The sequence below is a fragment of the Rhinolophus ferrumequinum genome, chromosome X (genome assembly GCF_004115265.2).
Source record: "Rhinolophus ferrumequinum isolate MPI-CBG mRhiFer1 chromosome X, mRhiFer1_v1.p, whole genome shotgun sequence".
Taxonomy (NCBI): domain Eukaryota; kingdom Metazoa; phylum Chordata; class Mammalia; order Chiroptera; family Rhinolophidae; genus Rhinolophus; species Rhinolophus ferrumequinum.
The window spans coordinates 60,764,650-60,780,236 of record NC_046284.1 but is presented as its reverse complement, the minus strand read 5'-3'; the positions used below and the strand labels follow the sequence as shown (position 1 = coordinate 60,780,236).

At 44.8% G+C, this 15,587-nt stretch overlaps 1 long non-coding RNA gene across 1 annotated transcript in view; it reads right to left on the bottom strand.

The window, feature by feature from the left end:
• Nucleotides 1-3,184, bottom strand: part of LOC117020651 (uncharacterized) — a 110,899-nt gene extending 107,715 nt beyond the window's left edge. Inside the window, exon 1 of the long non-coding RNA XR_004422728.1 lies at nt 3,142-3,184. This is a non-coding gene — a long non-coding RNA (uncharacterized LOC117020651). The remainder of the gene's footprint in view (nt 1-3,141) is intronic.
• Between the last annotated feature and the right edge of the window lie 12,403 nt (nt 3,185-15,587).

Sequence of the window (15,587 nt, the reverse complement as noted above, 5' to 3'; positions counted from 1 at the left end):
ATTGATGCAGAAAAAACATTTGACAAGATATAACATCCATTTATAATTAAAACACTTAATAAAATAGGTATAGAAGGAAAATATCTTAATATAATAAAGGCCATATATGACAAGCCCTCAGCTAATCTCATAATTAATGGTGAAAAACTGAAGCCCTCTGCTCTACGTTCAGGAACACGACAGGGCTGTCCACTATCACCTCTGCTTTTCAACATAGTGTTGGAAGTCCTTGCCAGAGCAATCAGGCAAGAGAAAGAAATAAAAGGCATCCACATTGGGAATGACAAAGTTAAATTATCACCTTTGCAGATGACATGATACTATATATAGAAAACCCTAAAGACTCCACCAGAAAGCTGTTAGAAACAATCAACGAACACAGTAAAGTTGCTGGCTACAAAATCAACGTACAAAAGTCCATTGCATTCCTATATACTAACAATGAAATCTCAGAAAAAGAAATACAAAAACCAATTCCTTTTGCAACTGCAGCAAAAAGAATAAAATACCTAGGAATAAACTTAACCAAGGATGTGAAGGAACTATATGCTGAAAACTATAAGACGTTTTTGAAAGAAATTGAAGAAGACACAAAAAAATGGAAAGCCATTCCATGCTCATGGATTGGAAGAATCAACATAGTTAAAATGGCCATATTACCCAAAGCAATATACAGATTTAATGCAATCCCCATCAAAATCCCAATGACATTTTTTAAAGAAATAGAACAAAAAATCATCAGATTTGTTTGGAACCACAAAAGACCCCGAATAGCCAAAGCAATCTTAAGAAAAAAGAACAATACTGGAGGTATCACACTCCCTGACTTTAGCTTGTACTACAGGGCTACAATAATCAAAACAGCATGGTATTGGCAGAAAACCAGACACATAGACAAATGGAATAGAATTGAGAACCCAGAAATAAAACCACATCAATATGGTCAATTTTTGACAAAGAAGGTAAAAACAATGCAATGGAGGAAAGACAGCCTCTTCAATAAATGGTGCTGGGAGAACTGGAAAGCCACATGCAAAAGAATGAAACTGGACTCTATCTGTCACCATGTACCAAAATTAATTAAAAATGGATCAAAGACTTAAGCATAAGACCTGACACAATAAACTGCATAGAAGAAAACATAGGTACTAAACTTATTATCCTTGGGTTCAAAGAGCATTTTATGAATTTGACTCCAAAGATAATGGAAGTAAAAGCTAAAATAAACGAATGGGACTATATGAAACTTAAAAGCTTCTGCACAGCAAAAGAAACCATCGACAAAATAAAGAGGCAACAAAATGAATGGGAGAAGATTTTTGCAAGCAGTGCCTCCGATAAGGGGCTAATATCCAAAATATACAAGGAACTCATGAAACTCAACAACAAAAAAACAAACAACCCAATTGAAAAGTGGGCAGAGGACCTGAAGAGACATTTCTCCAAAGAGGACATACAAATGGCAAATAGACATATGAAAAAATGCTCAACATCACTAATCATCAGAGAAATGCAAATAAAAACCACAATGAGATATCACCTCACCCCAGTCAGAATGGCTTTCATCAACAAGACAAATAGTAACAAGTGATGGAGAGGATGTGGAGAAAAAGGAACCCTCATACACTGTTGGTGGGAATTCAGACTGGTGCAGTTGCTATGAAAGGCAGTGTGGAGGTTCCTCAAAAAATTACGAATAGAATTACAATATGACCCAGCAATCCCTCTCCTGGGTATCTACCCAAAAAATCTCAAAATGTCTACACTTAAAGACACGTGTGCTCCAAAGTCCATTGCATCTTTGTTTATGGTGGCCAAGACATGGAAACAACCAAAACGTCCTTCGATAGATCAATGGACAAAGAAGTCGTGGTATATATACACAATGGAATACTGTTTGGCGGTAAGAGAAGATGAAATAGGACCATTTGTGACAACATGGATGGATCTTGAGAATATAATGCTAAGCGAAATAAGTCACACAGAAAAAGCAGAGAACCATATGATTTCACTGATTTATGGTATATAAACCAAAAACAACAAAAGTACAAGGCAAATAAATGAGAAACAAAAACTCATGGACACAAAGACAATAGTTTAGTTGTTACCAGAGGGTAAGGGGGTTGGGGGGTGGGAGATGAGGGTAAGGGGTATCAAATATATGGTGATGGAAGGAGAAGTGACTCTGGGTGGTGAACACACAATGGGATTTATATATGATGTGATACAGAATTGTACACCTGAAATCTATGTAATTTTACTAACAATTGTCACCCCAATAAACTTTAATTAAAAAAAAAAAGAATGCTTTTACCAACAGATGAAGCTGGGTTCATTAACCTAACTGGGCCAAAACCAAATTCACCAAACTTATATTTCAAGAACACTGTTCAGTTAGGAGAGTTGTTAACTGCTGTGCTGCAGAAAAAGTTTTCTGAAGTTAATACATCAACACTACATTCTTCCCTCTTGGAGAATACCCTTTACATTACTTTGTGTTTCTCAACCCTGACTATGCATCAGAATCATCTGAATAAAAAACTAACTAAAGGCAGAAATGATGTTCAAATCAAAGAAAGATTCAAAATCCCAAGCCACACGCAGGAAAGAGTATCTTCTATTTACATTAAAATTTGAATTAAAAACTGCAGGACCTGAATCAATGTTTGTTTTCACAGGTCTCAGGCAGCACAGATGCCCTTAAATGGTCAACTCCTGAACATTTGATTTAGACCTGGTGCCAGACACTGAAAGCAGCAAGAAATAACCCCTTAGGGAAACAGCTCCATACCACAGAACAAAAAGAGAGCCAAAGAAAAGGAGAAATTATACCAGCATATCATCTTTATTTTCTGAGAGCCTCTAGACACTCTTTTAAGGGGAGGAGGCAGACAAGCAACAAGTACCTCTAACAGATGCTGGCCAGTTAGTTGAGCAGCAATTAGCTATTAATACAAGATTGCCACAGAATGCTTTTCACTCGAGGCATTTCACTGATTCATATAGACCTAGGGTTCATTCTAAAGCTGGCAACGACATTGAAGTGAGGGCTGAGGGAAGACAGAACACCATAAACTGAGGAGAGAAAGAGCCTCCAGCAGAAGCTACAGCAATTTGGAAAGAGAATGATTTGAGACATACCTGAACTGAAGCTTCTGCGATGCTCAAGTCAGTTCCTTCCACCTGTTCACACATCACACTTCAGCAAACAGTTGCCCCCATTTAAAGCTAAAAAAAAAGGGGACAACGCCTGAGCACAGACGATTTAAAAATAAGAAGCAAAACAGCATAAGCAAAAGGCAGACAAAGAAAGAAGAAACAGAAGAACAGGCTCTGAAAATTTATTAAAAGCCTATTTAAGAGGAAAAATTGAAAATTCTACTAAAGGATATAAAAAAGACGTAATTAAATGGAGAGACACATCTTGTCCTTGGATAAGAAGATTGAATAATATGAAATTCCTCATTCTCTGTAAATAAACCTATAAATTCAAACAAAACTCAATGAAAATATCCACAGGCTTTGGGAAAGGTAGGGTTTCTAAGCGGGAATTCCTGCCCATTCTCAGGAAATTTTTTCGCTTTTCCGTTCCCGAATCGCGAGAAAAGTCAGGACTCGGGAAGAAGACAGCGAAAAAAATTCCTGAGAACGGAAACCCTAGGGGAGGGTTTCTGAAAGAGTGATACAGCAATTCATCTGGAATAATAAATTCATGAAAACAAGCAAAAACGTATTAAAAACAAGTTTTATAATGAACTATTTTTACCAGATAATAAGATGTATACGAGAAACGTATGTTTTAAATGATTTATACTGACAAAAGAGTAACATTTCTGAAACCAACAGTCCCGAAATAGGCCCAACCACATAAGGGAATGTATTATATAATTAAGTCAGCAACTAATTACATTGGATAGTAAATATTCCATGAATGGTGTTGGAACAACCAGTTACTTGTGTTGAGAGAAAAAAGTGGTATCTTTATACCAAAAGTGGTATAATTTTTATGCCAAAATTATCCCAGAAAGATTAAAACTTTAAATGAACCCATGAGTACTGTAAGGAAACGTAAACAACTAAACTGATCTTGCTGTGGAAAGGTTTTCCTAAGCTAAATACGCAAACTTCTTAATGGGGGAAAAAAGATAAATGTGTCTATTGTACATTAACATTAATGTTAAAACTCTTCTGGGAGGAAAAAAAAAACCTGAAAAAAATCAAAAGGGAAAATATTTCAACATATGCAATATTTTTTCTTAATTCAAAGACTGTGCTTACAACTACTAATCAGTTAATAAAAGATGCTCCTAATCTAATTGCCCATCATAAAAAAAAAAACTGATGGTATAAATTCTGGGAGTAGAACAAGGGGTAGAATAGTAGTTATCACGTTAACAAAGATAACATTTCTTTTTCACGTAAAGTGTGGCTACCTTTAACTGTAGAATTAATTTTTATGTTTTTCAGTATATTTTCCAAATTTTATATAATGAACATATTTTATAATCAGATGTAATAAAATAATAATAAAGTGACAACTTTCAGGGAAGCGTAGTGCAAAGAAAATATACTTAATCACCTTGGTTTATATAAGTCATGAGTAAAAGATGAGAAAAACATTAACTTGTATTAGCACCACAGTGGAAATTTTCTTTTAAAATCTGTGTCACGCTGTCATGCAGTGTGCCATGGGGGGTCTTTGGTCCCACTCCCCACATAAGAATGCAGGACATAGTGAGGCCAAAAAGGAACACCCACGTAGCCATAGATAGCGGAGTTGTGGGGACAGAGGCCCAGAGAGCAGTTTCCAGGCTCTTGGTGGAAAAGTGCTGGCTCAGGTAGTAGATGGCCGTCAGGTGTGATTGGAAGGCCATCAGCTGTAACCACTTAGCCAATTAGCCACTGATATAACTGCCGCAGATGCACTGGTTGGGGAGTTGGTCAGTTGACAGGCAGACAAATGGACAGCACATTGCAGGTCGTGTGGATCCAGCCTCCAGTGAGACTACAGTGGTATGACTCCCCTACCTATGGCTTCGTGGGTGTTCCTTTTTGGCCTAGCCACATCCTGTGTTCTTATGTGGGGAGCGAGAACTGAGACCCTGCAGGCCGCCCCGTGTGACAAATGGTGCAGCGAGGAGGGTGTGCTGTCCGCCGAAACTCTCTGGAAGGTACTGGAGCAGTTTATAGGTATGGAAGCTCAGTTTCGTAAGCAGGGTATCGTGCCAGCCAAAACTTACCAAAGGATGGTGGAGCAGTTTGTGCATGTAAAAGCTCAGCTTTGAGAGGCCCGTGAAGAGTGACACTGGGAACGGAAGACGCGGTCTGCCTGGGAGACTCAAGCCTCCAGATGGCACACCACCCTCTTGGCCATAGAAGGTGTCGCCTTCATTTTGGTGATCTGCTGCTGCCTTAGGCTCCGAGGGTTGTGGATGTCATACACAGAGGCCTCCACCCACTCAGACACCTGGCATGGTAAGCAGGATTCCGACCAGGTAGGAATGGAGTCTGACTCTGGGAAGGAGAACATGTGGCTCCCACACAGTGTGTGGTGCCCGGTGGACACTGTTCTCAGGAGTTGGACCCCAAAGGAGGGGTGGGAGGACATGGATGGCTCTCCAGCCAGCGTGGAGAGCGCCCTGCAGGCTCTGGCTGAGTGGTTGCCGGAGGAGGAGAAGGCTACAGCCGGCCGTGTGGGCTGGATGTTCCTTACAGCCTTGAGTCTCAACACGGAAAATGCGCTTAATGAAATGGCCCAGGTGCCGGACCAGGTGTCCCGGTTGGAAGCGCTGGAAGCTCGGGTCCGCTTGTTGGAAGCAGGGCCCCACAGTGGAGACTCTGAGGCAGAGACAGAGGAAGCAAGTGGAGACAATGTAGCTCCCAACCCCCAAGCCCGGCCAATCTTGAAGCAAAGAGTAAAACGTGAGCAACCTTTGGGCCCCGGGGGCGTTGCTACGGGCAACCCAGCTGTGACTGAGTTTACAACCTACACCCCTTACACTCCCACTGAGTTGCAGGAGCTGGGGAGGCGGTACAGACAGAGCCCTGGAGAGCCAGTCTCGGCTTGGCTACTATGTTTATGGGATGAGGGAGCAGACAACATTCTCTGCACCCCAGGTGAGATGGAAAAGCTAGCCTTTGTGACAGTGCATCCATCCCTGCGACAAAGGTTACAGAACTGCCATAGGTTGGCCCAAAACCAGGGAAAACATTATCTAATGGAGTGGCTCACTGCTGCGGTATGCACAGTATGGGGACAGGCTGGCGAGCTGCCAGACACTGTGAGTCATATGACAATCGCAGTCATATATGGAACTTACTCAAATCGTCCGTGAAATGGGTATGAGACGTGCTATTTTCAACCCTAATATGCAGGGGCCGGATGACGAGCTTTTTACAGCCAGCATGAGAGATCTGATTTTGGATACTGCACCTGCCAGTGCTTTTGGATCCTTACTTGCCATTCTTACACCCTATGTGGGGTGGTGGATCCATGAAGTTATAACTTCCATGGCCACCCTAGGGGATGTTGAAAGCCAGAGGCGAAGGAAGTTGAGACAGGAGGTCCGAACAGTTGAGACCTGGAAGCCCAAATCAAAAGTAAAGGGGCGAGGTTGCGGGCCTCAGAGAGTAACATGCGCACAGATGTAGCGTGATCTCGTGGCAGCAGGGGTCGATCGGGAAAAAATAGACTGACAACCCAATGCACTGTTGTTGGAACTTTGGCAAAAGTTGCGTCCGGAACAACAATTCCGGAGAAGCCTAAAGGAGAAGTCTGGGAAAGTGCGACCCATGTCCCTCCAGGACTTCATGCGGCCGCTTGAGGCCGACTCCTTTCAGCTTGATTACGGGTGGGGCCAAGGTACCAGATCAGAGGGGACGAGCAGGGACCGGAGGCCCCACGTGGAACTGTCCATACATTGCTCCCCTTCTAATGTGCAGAGGGTTTTGGCCCTAGTTGACACTGGCGCAGACTGCAGTCTTGTTTTGTTTATGGGAACCCAGAACTGTTCCCTGACCAGCAATCTGCACTGATGGCTACTGGGGAAAGACTGATTGTAAAAGCTGTTTCCTTACCTCTGGGTATAGGAAGGCCCATACCCATCTCCCTCATACCTACAAGGTTTATGTCTCTTCCGTTCCGGGGTATATTCCAGGGGTGGACGTGCTACATGGCCTCAGCTTACAGACGTCGGTAGGAGAGTTCCGTCTCCTGATCCAGGTGGTGAAACCACCCTCCTCAGGTGTTGCCACAGCCCTGGCACGTGGTTACAGTGTGACAGTACCGCCAGCCAGGAGGGCAGGAGGAGATTGGTCGTACAATATTGGAATTGGAAAAGGCACATATTGTGAGGCCAACGCACAGTCCCTTTAACTCCCCAGTAAGGCCTGTCAAGAAGCCAGATGGGACCTGGAGAATGACTGTGGACTACAAGGAGTTACATAAGGTGACGACACCTTTACATGCGGCAGTACCTTCAATACACGATTTGATGGATCGTCTGACTGTCCGCCTGGGAACATATCACTATGTAGTGGACTTGGCCAATGTTTTTTTCTATGCTTGTCATGTAGATTGTGAGGCGAGACTCTGGAGGGGTGGAGTGTGGGGACAGAGTCCCAGAGAGTGGTTTCTAGGCTCTTGTCCTTGCATGGGGAGGTGCTGGCTCAGGTGGTGAATGGCCATCGACTGTGATTGGTTGGCCATCAGCTGTAACCAGTTAGCCAACTGGCTACTGATGTAACTGCGGGGCTGCGTTGATTGGTTGGTGGGTTGGCAGGCAGAGAAGTGAATGGTGGACTGCAGATCGTGTGGCTACTACTGTGTGTGTCTCAAGCGGTCGCCAGAGAGAATATAGTGGTATGACTCCCCTATCTATGGCTCCGTGGGTGTTGCTTTTTGGCCTAGCCATATCCTGAGTTCTTACGTGGGGAGCGGGACCAGAGGCCACATGGGCCGCTCCACACGACACTGCCACGGGCTCATACGTAGCCTAGGATTTGGCACAGGGGAATCACCCGTCCTCTGTGGCCTTGTTTCATTATGTTGATGATATCTTGCTAACATCTGATTCTCTTTCAGATTTAGAGCAAGCAGCTCCCTCTCTTCTCTGCCACCTGAAGTCACGTGGCTGGGTGGTGAATGAGGAAAAGGTCCAAGGCCCTGGCTTATCCGTCAAGTTTTTGGATGTTGTGTGATCGGGGCAGACAAAGGTCACATCTGAGGCAATTATTGACAAAATACAGCTGTAACCATGAGCCATTGGCCACTAATATAACTGCAGTGGCTATGCTAGCAGAAAATGGGGGCTAGCAAGAAGATGGTGGCTGAGCTAGCAAGCATGGATTGCAGCTAGTAAGTGGGGTTGGTTGGTTGGCAGACAAGCAGATGGCAGGATGTAGACTGTGTGGCTCCTGCTTCCTGTGTCTCCAACCCAGCCGCCAGTGAGACTACAGTGGTGTGTCCCGCGGGGCGGCCTGTGGGGTCTCAGGTTTCCCCAGCCAACCAAGGTCTCCCAACTACAGATGTATTTCGGTCTGCTAGGATATTGGCGGCTGTTTGTACCCCATTTACCACAAATGGCAAGGCCCTTGTATAACTTGATTAAAAAAACGGGCCTCATGGGATTGGACAGAGGCTATAGAGCAAAACTTTGTTGCCACGAAACGGGCAGTGCAGCAGGCACAGTCTCTGCAAGTAGTAGACCCTGGCTGCCCAATTGAACTTGATGTTCACGTAACCCAAGAGGGGTACGGTTGGGGCCTCTGGCAACGGCAGGAGCGTCTTCAGTTGCAAGTGGGATTTTGGTCCCAATTGTGGAAAGGAACAGAAGTCCGCTACTCTCTATTAGAGAAACAGCTGGCTGCTGTGTATGTAGCCCTAGTGGCCACAGAAGCCATCACAGGAACAGCACGGGTGTTGGTTCGAACAACCTATCCTGTCCAGGGGTGGGTCCGTACATGGACCCAGGGACCCAAAACGAGGGTGGCACAGACCACCACCCTCACCAAGTGGGGTGCCTACTTGGAGCAATGTAGCACCCTTAGTTCAAGCCCTTTGAACACAGAGCTACAACAGGTCCTGAGGCCTGTGGAGCTTGTAGCCCAGGCTGAGCCAAGCGCTCTGCCTAGAGGGGAGGATTTGGAGCCCTCGCCCTACAAAGAAGGACAGCCCCCAGTACCTGAGGATGCCTGGTTTACCGATGGTTCTGGCTGAGGAGCTGCAGTCATTTGGACGGCTTATTGGTGTATAGCCCAAAACAGACAGCATTTGGTTTGATACTGGGACCGGCCAGAGTAGCCAGTGAGCTGAGCTACGGGCTGTGTGGATGGTAATCAGCCACGAGCCCGGGCCCCTAGTTATTTGTACTGACAGCTGGGCGGTGTTCCAGGGCCTAACATTGTGGCTCCCTACGTGGAAACACCAAAACTGGTTGGTAGGACACCGTCCACTGTGGGGTCAAGCCATGTGGGAGGACCTCTGGGACCTAGGGCAGAGAAAGGAGGTAACCCTAATGGATGTCACAGGTCACTCCCCCTTAGTGTCCCCAGGTAACAATGAAGCAGATGCCCTAGCACAGGTCCAATGGTTAGAACGGGCTCCTGCCACTGATGTGGCCCATTGGCTGCATAGGAAATTGCAGCACGCCGGAAGCTGAATCATGTGGTAGATGAGCAGACACTGGCGTCTGCCTTTGAAATGGCAGGAGATAGCCGATGCCTGCTATGATTGTGCCGTCTGTGCCCAGGACAGTCCCCAAAGGTGGAGGCTCCCCTGGGAGACACAGCAGATTACGCGAGGGAGGGTGCCCCTCACTCGCTGGCAAGTGGATTACATTGGACCTCTGCCTAAGGCCCGCAATGTGATGTATGCATTCACAGCAGTGGACACTACTACGGGGTTGATGTTTGCTTGACCGTGTCCAGCTGCGGATCCGCAGCATACAGTGGTCACTGTTACACGACTGTGTGCCCTCTATGGGCACCCCCAAGTCATTGAAAGTGACAGGGGTACCCATTTTACGGGGCAAGAAGTGCAGCGCTGGGCTGCCAGGATGAACATACAATGGTTGTTTCATACCCCGTATAACCCACAAGCAGCTGGCATGATTGAACACTACAATGGCCTTTTGAAGCAAGGTCTCCAGGTGTCAAAACACCCTCCCACGATGCGTGACTAGGCTTTGCGTCTATGGGACATCCTGAGAATCCTGAATGAGAGACCACGGAAGGGAGGGCCCGCACCAGTAGAAGCTCTGCTACATCGAACAGCTGCTCCCATTCAATTACAAGTTACCACAAGTGAGACTCTGTTAAAGCCAGGCTACGGCAGAAATGGAAACATTGCTGCCAGCACCCACATGCTTGAAAGCAGGGGAACGGCAGCAATGGACTTGGCCCTGGCAGGTCAAAAGCCCCCACTGTCGGTGGTTGGGCCTGATAGCCCCCATGGGGGGCCGGTTTGACTCATGATTTGCAAGTGAAACCAGGGGTGGTGGCTGAGTGGCCACTGCAAGTGACTGTAGTATATGGAGATCCCGATACCAGGATGATTTTGCGGGGAACCTATGTGCTCTCACTATGGCTTATTATGAGGTCCCCTGTTCTGTTACATATTGAAACTATGCAAGGGACCCCAAGCAATGCCATAAAGGTCTGGTACCACAAACCGGGAAAGGTGCCAGTGGCAGCGACCTTCTTTTCCCAGGACAAAAAGCTAGCGTGTATTCTCCCAGATGGAAGGGATTTGACATTGTTGGTTCCCAAGATTGCTGTTTCTTTCTGTCCGTAGGTGCCTGTAGGCTAAAATGACACAGGGACCCTCACGGCAGATGCTTGTCACGTAGATTGTGAGGCGAGACCCTGTAGGGGTGGAGTGTGGGGACAGAGTCCCAGAGAGCAGTTTCCAGGGTCTCAGCCTCACGTGGAAAGGTGCTGGCTCAGGTAGTAGATGGCCATCAGCTACGGCTAGTTGACCATCAGCTGTAGCCGGTTAGCCAATTGGCCACTGATATAACTGCCGCAGCTGCGTTGGGGAGTCGGTCGGTTGGCAGGCAGAAAAGCCGACAGCAGGTCGCACGTTATATGAATCCAGCCTCCAGTGAGACTATAGTGGTATGACTCCCTACCTATGGCTCTGTGGGTGTTCCTTTTTGGCCTCACCATATCCTGCGTTCTTGTGTGGGGAGCGGGACAGGAGACCCCGCAGGCCGCCTCGTGTGACAGGAGTCATACCACTATAGTCTCACTGGTGGCTGGGTTGGAGACACAGGAAGCAGGAGCCACACGATCTGCATCCTGCCGTCCACTTTTCTGCCAACCAAACAACCTCACTTGCTAGCTGCAATCCGCTCTTGCTAGCTCAGCCACCATCATCTTCTTGCTAGCCCCCATTTTCTGCTAGCGTAACCACAGCAGTTATATTAGTGGCCAATGGCTCATGGTTATAGGTGACGGCCAACTAGCGACAGCTGATGGTCATCCAATCACAGTTGATGGCCATTTACTATCTGAGTCAGCACCTTTCCACATGAGGCCGAGAGCCTGGAAACTGCACTCCTGGCTCTGTCCCCACACAGACAAATTCAAAGGCACAAACACTATACTTGAAAATTCTTAGCTCTATGCTACTTTATTCAAGTGGTAAAATTTTGTAATGTACTATAGCATAATAAATAAGGCACACCCGCTGCAAGTTGATTTAAACCCTTTCTACTTGAGCCAGAGGCAAAAAAACACACTTGGATTGGCTCTTCAAGTATGCTTTCCCCCCCAAGTAAATGTTAGCTTCAGTGAAGAGTTCTGATAATTTTCCCAGTTACTCTCTAAAAGCTATATGACAAAAAGACCTCGTAAGGACTAAACTATATAGCAGTGAACAAAGATGCTTTGGAGAATTTGCTGTTTGCATCTCTTAAAGTGTATTTCTAAATGCCATGTGTTTTAATACTTAAATATTTCATTTTTTTAAGTTTAAAAATATTTGTACTAGTTTCAGGTATACAAAACAACACAGTGATTAGACATTTATGTACCTCACAAAGTGATAAATAACTCCAATAAGTCTATTACCCATCTGGCACTGTACACAGATATTAGAGTATTATTGACTATATTTCCTATGGTGTACTATATATCCCCGTGACTATTTTGTTTTTAAATTATAGTTGACAGTTAATATTATTTTATATTAGTTTCAGGTGTACAGCGTAGTGGTTAGACATTTATATAATTTATGCAGTGATCCCCCCATTAGTCTAGCACCCATCTGGCACTGTACATAGTTGTTACAATATTATTGACTGTGTTCCCCACGTTGTACTTTACAAAGTGATGCTTCAGTAACTACCAATTTGTACTTCTTAATCTCTTCACCTTTCTCACACAGCCCCCCAAGTCCCTCCAATCTAGTAACCATCAGTTTGTTCTATACTCTACAAAACACACAAAATATAAAATTTGAAGTAATGCATAAGTGTGAAGTTATTATACTGTAGGTTGTCCTATTTCATGGGCTAATGGGTACAAAACTCCTTATCAAATGAGGGTTTATACTTTTTCCCAAGGGCCTGAAATTCCTTTTCAAGTTAGGCTCCTATCTTATTACATGTCCCCTGAAGCTTTCTGAGGTCAAGGACACACCCATATGGCTAAGACCCCCACCACGGAACTGGACATTTGCATCATTTGACTGTGTTGTCACTTTCTTCACTTAGCTCCACACTGTGTACCACTGTCTGCTCAGCAGCCTTTGCTTCTGCTTAGGAAATTGGCTATCTATGCTGGCCACGTTAAAATAAAAGAACAAACTTATTGACTACCTTGAACACTCAGAGCTCAATCCAGAATGGGAAAAGAACTCACAGAAGGGACAGCGATGACAGCAGCCAAGAAGGAGGCAACCTCCTCAGTCGGGTTGGGGGCAGAGAAGCGGGTGACTGGCATCAGCCTTGAATCACAGCCAAAGAAAACAGCACAGAAAAAGAAGGTGAGGGAGACCTCCACGAATGTTCTCACTCCATGGCCCACTGCTCTTAAGCTAGGCTCCCAGTAGGCTCCTCCTTCTGACATCATTCATTGGCTGAGCAAGTGTGATGCACAAACTGCATCCCAATGCTTGTGGAAACCCAAAGGGTTTCCCCGGTTCTATCCACTTCCACTATCTGAGGTGGTTAAAGCCCCTAACACAGACAGCTTGCGTTTCAGGCATGTAGCTTTACTGACGAAAAAATCCTTGACACCTGTTTCCCTTCCCCCAGGCTAAAACTAAAAAGGTAAAAATACCAATACGCTGTCTTTCCAATTAGCTTCTTACACCCACCCAACTTGAATACACCTTTTGATTTGAGACATGAACTTGTGGTAAAACTTAACCAAGAGACAGACTGGGAGGAAATACACCAGTCTACCTACAGGGCATATTTTACTGTAGTGTGCTTCTAAATGATTTTTATTTTCTGCATTTCTGTTTCTATTTTGCAAATATTCTATAATGGCACGAATTCTTTGAATACTGGAAAATAGAGAGCGGGAAGGGGCTGAAATAAATACTCTGGCAAGTGTTCAAAGATGCAATGAGGATGTTGCATTCCATATAGAAGTTTTAATAGCTCTGCTTTCTGTGATGTCTGGCAAGCACAGCATACACCTGATTTGGGAACTTCTATAGCAGTGAGCCAGGTACACCATATTTATTACAATATTTGTTTTGACCCCGGCATGTAAGTAAATCTGTTGCCATACCCATTCTTGATTAACAATTTAGTGGTTTCCAGAGGGTAAGGGAGGGGGTGGTGGTAAAAGAGGGTAAAGGAGATCAAATATAGTGATGGAAGGAGAACTGACTCTAGGTGGTGAACACAATGCAATATGGGGACAGAGCCAGGAGTGCAGTTTCCAGGCTCTTGGCCTCACGTGGAAAGGTGCTGGCTCAGGTAGTAAATGGCCATCAACTGTGATTGGATGGCCATCAGCTGTGACTAGTTGGCCGTCAGCTGTAACCAGTGAGCCATTGGCCACTAATATAACTGCCGTGGCTAAGATAGCAGCAAATGGGGGCGAGCAAGAAGATGGTGGTTGGCAAGCGCGGATTGCCGTTAGGATGTTGGGTTGCGGACAGTGTGGTTCCTGCTTCCTGTGTCTCCAGCCCAGCCGCCAGCAAGAATATAGTGTTATGACTCCCCTATCTATGGCTCCGTGAGTGTTCCTTTTTGGCCTCACCCCATCCTGCATTCTTCTGTGGGGAGCGGGACAGGAGACCCTGCATGACACCCTGAATGACAGCAATATATAGATGATGTATTATAGAATTATAAACCTGAAGCTTATATGTTACTAATCAGTGTCACCCCAATAAATTTAATAAAAAAATAATAAAGTAAAAAAACCCTCAGAAATAAAACAAAAGCACTTTCAAAAATTGCAATGGTATCATTAAAGGCAATCATTTGCTTCCTGATTTTGTATAAATCGTAACCTATATCCAAACATATGTGATTGGTTAAATATAGTATATCATGGCGTGTAATATTTTATGGATATGGGGATATTTTATAGATATGTAATATTTTATATATATGTAATATTTATAGATAATATTTTATAGATATGTAATATTTATAGATATGGGGACTATTGTTAAGCAGGAATAAAAGCAAGATAACGAAACTACATATAGTGGGATTTGGGAAAACTATTACGTAATTTTACTGCCTAGAGACCCAGAAATTCCCAAATCCTGTCTTCCTCCTACCACATCTCTTTCCTGTAAGGTCTTGAAGGAAAACATATGTGGACAGGGAAATGGCAAATGAAATAAAATGCCACGTTATTATTTATTTTGTGCCTTTGTGTCCACTGCAGAAGCTCTCTGGTAAACTGAGTTTAAGGGTCCTCCTCCTCACACTAATTTCAAATGAAAATCTTAGGATCAAATTACCTGGTAACCAGCTGCACAGTGCAGAAGTGGTGACAGGACTCTGCTACCTATAAGACAAAAAATAGCCACACTTGGGAGTATGACCACCTCCCTAGTCCAGGTGAAGCCTGGACCTGGGACATTTACCCATCCTGCTCGTCGAAGTGAAAGCAACAGTTTATATACAAGTCCTTTCTGGGGGAATCACTCCTGCCTTCCACCTCCCCTTTTTCCTCTCCCCACCCGCTCCCATCTTTTCCACTCTTCACCCTCCTCCCTTTCCCTATCTGCCCTCTCCCCTCCTCCTCCCTCCCTTGCTTTTTCTTAAACCCTCCTCCCATTCCCTTTCCCTTCCCAGCTTCTCACCTCCCTCTTCCCTCTCCCTTCTTCCACCTTCCTCCATGTTCCCTCCCCCTCCTATCTGCTTCTCTCTCCCTTGTCTGGTCTCCCACCCTGTCCCTTCTCTCTAATCACTTGAATGTGTATCCTCCAAAGAAGAGCTAAGATTTGGAAAATATAGCAGAATGTTATGAGTTAGACTTTTTTAAAAATTCCCTTTCCCTATTTTCTACTTTTTCTACAATAAGCCCTACTTTTTATAATTAGGAAAAAATGCTAGATTTTTATAGCATGATACACTTTATTTGACATTTATTTATTTTAGGTTGCA